This window comes from Rhamphochromis longiceps, linkage group LG7, assembly GCF_057381845.1.
Source record: "Rhamphochromis longiceps isolate RC_006_pf linkage group LG7, R_longiceps_female_GT1.1, whole genome shotgun sequence".
In the NCBI taxonomy this organism is placed as follows: domain Eukaryota; kingdom Metazoa; phylum Chordata; class Actinopteri; order Cichliformes; family Cichlidae; genus Rhamphochromis; species Rhamphochromis longiceps.
The window spans coordinates 43445136-43451171 of record NC_140563.1 but is presented as its reverse complement, the minus strand read 5'-3'; the positions used below and the strand labels follow the sequence as shown (position 1 = coordinate 43451171).

The window sequence follows — 6036 nt, the reverse complement described above, 5'->3', positions numbered from 1 at the left end:
TTCATTAGAATCCTGTGCCAAATAGAAATAAATTGAGCATGCGAATATTTGCAAATATCACAAACCCATGTTTTTTCTTCATTAGATCATGATGAAACATGTCCAATGTTTAAAGTGAGAAATTTTATAAGTTTTAAGACCAAAATTAAATCATTTTGAAATATTTTTAAAAATTTAAAAAAAAAAAAAAAAACAGGCCGAGGGGACGTATGCAGCATCCGTCTGAATGCTGCACATACTGCATTCATTACAACAGCATGGCTTCGTAATAGAAGGGTACATATTTAGTGCATGAAGCTAAATACTGGACAATGATAACCCAGGACTGTTGAGCAGCTAGAATCCTCCAATACCATGGAAACTGTGTAACATTTACATTTTTCAGATAAAAATAAAAAGTAAATGCCCCCTAAACTTAATAACTGATTGTGCCACCCTTGGCAGCATCACCTGCAATCAAGTGTTTAAAATAACTGATGACGAGGGGCTCACATCGCTGTGGAGAAATTTTGTGTCACTCATCTTTGCAAAATTGTTTGAATTCAACCACATTGGAGGGTTTTTGAACATGAACGGCCTGTTTAAGGTCATGCATCTCAATTTGATTTCAGACCTTTACTTGACCACTCCAAACCCTTCCATTGTTTTTCCTGAGCCATTCAGACGTGGACTTGCTGGTGTTTTTTGTATCATTGTCCTGTTGCATTACCCAAGTCCTCTTGAGCTTCATGGCAAAAAAATTGAGACAAAGAACTGAGAGAGAGCAGAATTCATGGTTCCATCAATTACAGCAAATTGTCCAGGTCCTGGAGCAGCAACGGAGCTCCAGATCCTCACACTACCACCGCCATGTGTGACTGTTAGTATGATGTTCTGTTTATAAAACACTAACAGGACTCAAACCTTCAAATACTTCAACCTTTATCTTGTAAGACCACAGAATATTTTCCCAAAAATCTTGGGGATCATTGAGATGTTTTTGGCAAATGTGAGATGACACTTCGTCTAAGGTGAAATTTGCAATGACTTCCATGAAAAAGACATTATCTGGATGGAAGCATACACTGTTTTAAAACCTGTATATACCTTTCAGCAGTGATTTTGCCTTCAGGCCAAATAAAAGACCAAAAAATATTGAAATCATAAGAAATAAATGCAAAAAGTACAAAATGAAATATGAGGTTTCTAGAGAATGATCTAGAGGACACAAAGGACGGTGACCAATACTTTAAAGTAATATGAAAAAGGCAGCTTTCACAGGGCTCTATGCAGGCCCATGCTTCAGTAGCTTGTAAAAGCAACTTTAGCTGCAATAACTTGAAGCAACTGTTTACATATGACTTTAATACACTCTCATATTCCCCTGGAGGAATTTTGCCCCACGCATCTTTACAATTTTCCTTTGGTTCATTGAGTTTTGTGGGCATTTGCTTATGCACAGCTGTCTTAATGCCAGTACAGAATTTTAATCAGATTGAGGTCTGGACTTTGACTGGGTCACTGCATTACAGCAAGAGTCATTTTGGCTCTTTTCTGTTGTAGATTTGCTGCTGTGCTTTGGCTTTAGCTGTCAGGCTGACAGCCTCACATTTGACTCTAGAATAATTTGGTATATATAAGAGTTCATGGTTGAGTCAGTGATTGCAGGGTGCTCAGACCCTGTGGCTGCAAAACAAGCCCAAATCATCACCCCCTCCTCCACCATGCCCGACAGGTGATATGAAACATTTGTTGGTTTTCTCCAAATATGACGCTGAGCATTGTGACCAAATATCTCCGCTTTGTCCACATCTGTCCAAAAGACATTGTGTTAACAGGATAATAGTTTTCACTTACAGCACAATAAAGGCCCTGTACTGTCCATTACACTTTAACATCTGATTCAAACTGTCATGGGGCAAAGTGTGGGTGAAGCACTGGTGTCATGGATCGCTGTGTGGCAAGCAGGAGGAGGACCCAAATGCAAAACTCACAGACACGGGGATGAACTCGAGAAACACACACTGTTTAAAAAAAAAAAAAAAAAAAAAAAAAAAAAAAAAAAAAAACACGTGCTGTTTTTACAGGAAAACCCTGGCAGCTGGGGTTACCAGGGACTTCCTGTAAAAACGCTTTACAGATGCAACTTGTAAATTGATTTACAGTGAATGAATCTCAGATTAAAACTGTTAAATCTACAGGAAAAAGAAGTTAATTTCACACATAGATGTAAAAGATACAGGAAATAGTGTATTTATATATCACAAGTAATAAATGCTTTTTGTGGATCCATAAACTGCAAAATTAACAGGGAAATATCGTACAAAGAACTAATTTAAAATGGTAGAACTACAGTGAAACTGTGCATATTAAATGGAGCTGCTCTGTAAATTATACATAAAATCTATGCTGAATATTATATGTTTTAATGTAAAATTTTAACCATAACCCAGCAAATTTCTTACTGCTACGCCTACACCCAAACATGCAAAAATACATCTTGAGAAAACACAAGAGAGGAAAATATCACTTTTGGGAAATTTATTTTGCAGCCACATTAGCAAAATGACAGCAAATGGATCCATTTTTCCAACTAACACAATATGCAAGGCACACAGCAACTACACAATTCAATCAAAATATAGGCTATAAAAGCTGTGGAACATTCCTGCAAAGCAAGAACCATGTTCATGAAACAAGCATTTGTTAGACCCTCCACCAGAAAAAGTTAACTAACCTGTTAGGACTTTAAAACAAAAAACACATATTGTGTCAAAAATGATCATAATCACCGTGCAACGCAACACGCACCCTGCTGTCACCACAACCATGGCCCTGGTCAGAAAACATCAGCAAAACCACGTGGTGAAACAAACCTACACATGTGGTCTAGAAACACTGCAGTAGCAGCATGTTGTTTTTTTCTTTTCTTATGTAAATAAAGAACATTCCTACAAAGAAAGAACATCTTCATGAATTGGCTTCATGCATTCGACCAGTAAAAGGTTCCAGTACACATTGTGGAACAAAATTAACAAAGTAAAACTAACAGTCCACAGAGAGTCAAGATTTAGGCTTAGCGCCACTCGTGGTCGGCGAGATCCTGAATCAGGGTGAGGACTCGAGGGTTCACACTGAGACGACGCTTTGAGTTTTTGTTCTCTACTTTGGTTCCTTTTTCTGGGTTTATGGAGAAGAAACACCTGTAGAATAACAATCATATAAAAGTTTATTAAGCATTTTTATAATTGATCAGTTAAAATACACGTACAAAGTAAGTAAAAATTAAGAGAGTGTGTGTGTGTGTGTGTGTGTGTGTGTGTGTGTGTGTGTACACACACACACACACACACACACACACACGGCCATGACCACGTTCAAGACAAAGTATAACCAAAATGCTGTGGGGAAGTGAACAATGCATGGTCAAAAGTATTGGCACCCTTCACGAGTGTCTTCTGCAGTGATATGTCACACTTTAGCATTGTTAAAATCCAAAGCAAAGGTTATAGGTAGTCAGACGTCAGTTAACGCTTGGTCTAGCCCTGAGTCTCGGCCAGGCTTGGACCCGGATTCAGACTGTTAATGTATTTAAAAAAAAACAAACAAACAAAAAAAAAAAAACAACAACAAAAAACAGAAAAAAAAAAACAACTGAAACCGGCTCCAAAGCCGACCGAGACTCAGAGCCAGACCTGGACTCGAACCACATCAAAGCCAGACTCCAGATCCCAGAGTCTCAGTTATGAGAAATAACAAAGCCATATTTGTTCACCTCTGAAGAAACTCTAAAGTGGACGCCAGCTCAGATGGATAATGGATGTTGAAATTGTAGTAGCTCCCGAACATGAGGCACAGTGCAGAAATGAAGGAGGATATGTTTGTGCTGACGAGGTTCCGATCAACACTCAGCATGTATCTTCTTGAGGAATAGCAGGACTGTCCTGTGAACAAATTATTTAACAGGTTATATCAATAAACACGGCAGTCACATGACATTCTATAAAAAGTGCACTTAAAAAAAAAAAAAAAAAAAAAAAAAAAAAGAGAGAGCTATGAAACAGACTTACCACACACACGATAATAGTGGGTGTCAGAGGCACTTGCTCCAGTTGTACCTCATCTGCCAGACATGTATCTTCAACACAGAAGCATGGACTCCTCCTTCTCTTCAAAGTAGCTGAGCAGAAGCAGGACCATCTCTTTCACATCATCTGAGCAGCCACTCTGCGGTCCCCTCTGAAGCCTTGCATAAGTCTGAAGGAACACCTTGCTTTTGCTGACAGCAACTGTGGTCAAGTAGTCCAGTAGCCTTTTCCCCTTCAAATCCAAATTACGTGTGAATGTCTCTTTGAGGTCAATCCCAGTAAGTTCCTTGAAGTGGACAGACATGCCAAGTTCATCAAACCAAAACGGCCACTCCTCCCTAAGGCATTTGATACTTTTCCCCTGATTGACATGCAGACGTTGTGTGTAGTAAGTGGACTTCATTAGACTTTTTACCTCTTCTGGATTGGTGTCAGCTTGCTGGAACATCACCTTGAGTTTTTCCCATCTTTTGCTGTTGGCTCTCTGGAGTTTCTTCAAGAGGCAGAAATTCTACATTGCATTTAATGCACCCGTATGTATCCTGCATGGCTGCTCTTTCTTCTAAAGGGATCTCGTCTGTGTGGTCTGAGTCAGTCTGATGTTTTCTTTTTCTTATTTTGGGTGTTGAAGTGCGCCTTACATTTTCAATTCTGTTCTGCAACTGTTTGACAAGTGAAAGGTAGCCTGCGCCAACAATCTCACCCTCTATTAAATCTTGCAGAGAATTGGGATATTTTGCCACCATTTTTCTTGCAACGTCAATTGAATGTTTTCTACCTACATGAGGGCATTTTTCCATCATCTCAGTCACAACAATCCGGACCATTTGCCTCCTCAGTTTTGGGCGAGGCCTTTTCCCCCTCTCAAGAAAATGCATCACTTCTGCAGGAAGTTTACTCCATGGAATTTCAAAGTTGTCATCCCATTGTGCGTCACATCCTGGGCTGCTGGAAGAGGTCGACGATAGACTTTGGGGTGAAAGTGAGAGCAATGACAGCGACTGGGTTGATGAGGCTTCCACAGATGATAGCGAGCTGTTCTCTGGAGTTTGGTCTTTCAATTACAAAACAAATACAATTATGATTCACACTGTATGTCTGTTCATGACCATCTCTGCTTTTGAGTTTGAATAGTTGTTTGTTGTTTTTACTTACATTTCTGTTTCCAAGCAGAAAGAAGCTTTCTTGCTTGTACAGGTCTTAATGCTGTCATCAAATCTGCCTCCGTTACGAAGCGTAGATCATCACTTGTCTCAACTCCAATGGACTGCAAGTGCTCCTCCAGGATGTTTTTGTTCACAGCTTGAAGTTCTGGTAGGACTTCCGTGATGGCGACATCTAGGAAGGTTCGCTCTGAGTCACTCATACTTGCACTGAAGAAGAAATGCCACATCCAAACAAAATAGAAAATCACATACAGTTCATACACTTGATGGAGCAGGGTGTGGATTACGTGACACTTATATTAATGTTAAACTATTTACAGTGAGAAGTGAGCTATTAGTTGGACATTATTTTGCCACAATACTATGCTTTAGTGGAATGACTCGGTATTCTTGAAGAATGTATGATACCAAAGGATAGAAATCAGGCAGGTCATTAATGTTGATACACTGTAACCCAAGACTGTCCTTTGTCACAGAATACAGATTGTATTCTGAGAGGAAGATGCCTTTGTGGATATCCATTAGAACATACACAGATGTGTCATTTTGAATCAAGATGAGTAGAAGTTCACCAAACTCCATACACTCGTCATTTCTGTACACAAGAAACTGTCCCTTTTTATATGCAGTGCCCTTGTACTGAATGTCTGTGGTAACTGTGGTATTGCTTTCTGAAAAAGCTAACTCCCTGACCGCATGCTGAATAGTGTCACTGTAGAGGTTGGGATAAAACGCACAGCTCTCCTTGACTTGCAGCAGTTCACGGCATTCTTGCCCTGCTAAAAGATAAGCCTGATACATCT

General features: G+C 39.6%; 1 pseudogene; it reads right to left on the bottom strand.

The window, feature by feature from the left end:
* Positions 1-3055: 3055 nt before the first annotated feature.
* Positions 3056-5433, bottom strand: LOC146665945 (uncharacterized; annotated as a pseudogene).
* Positions 5434-6036: the final 603 nt, after the last annotated feature.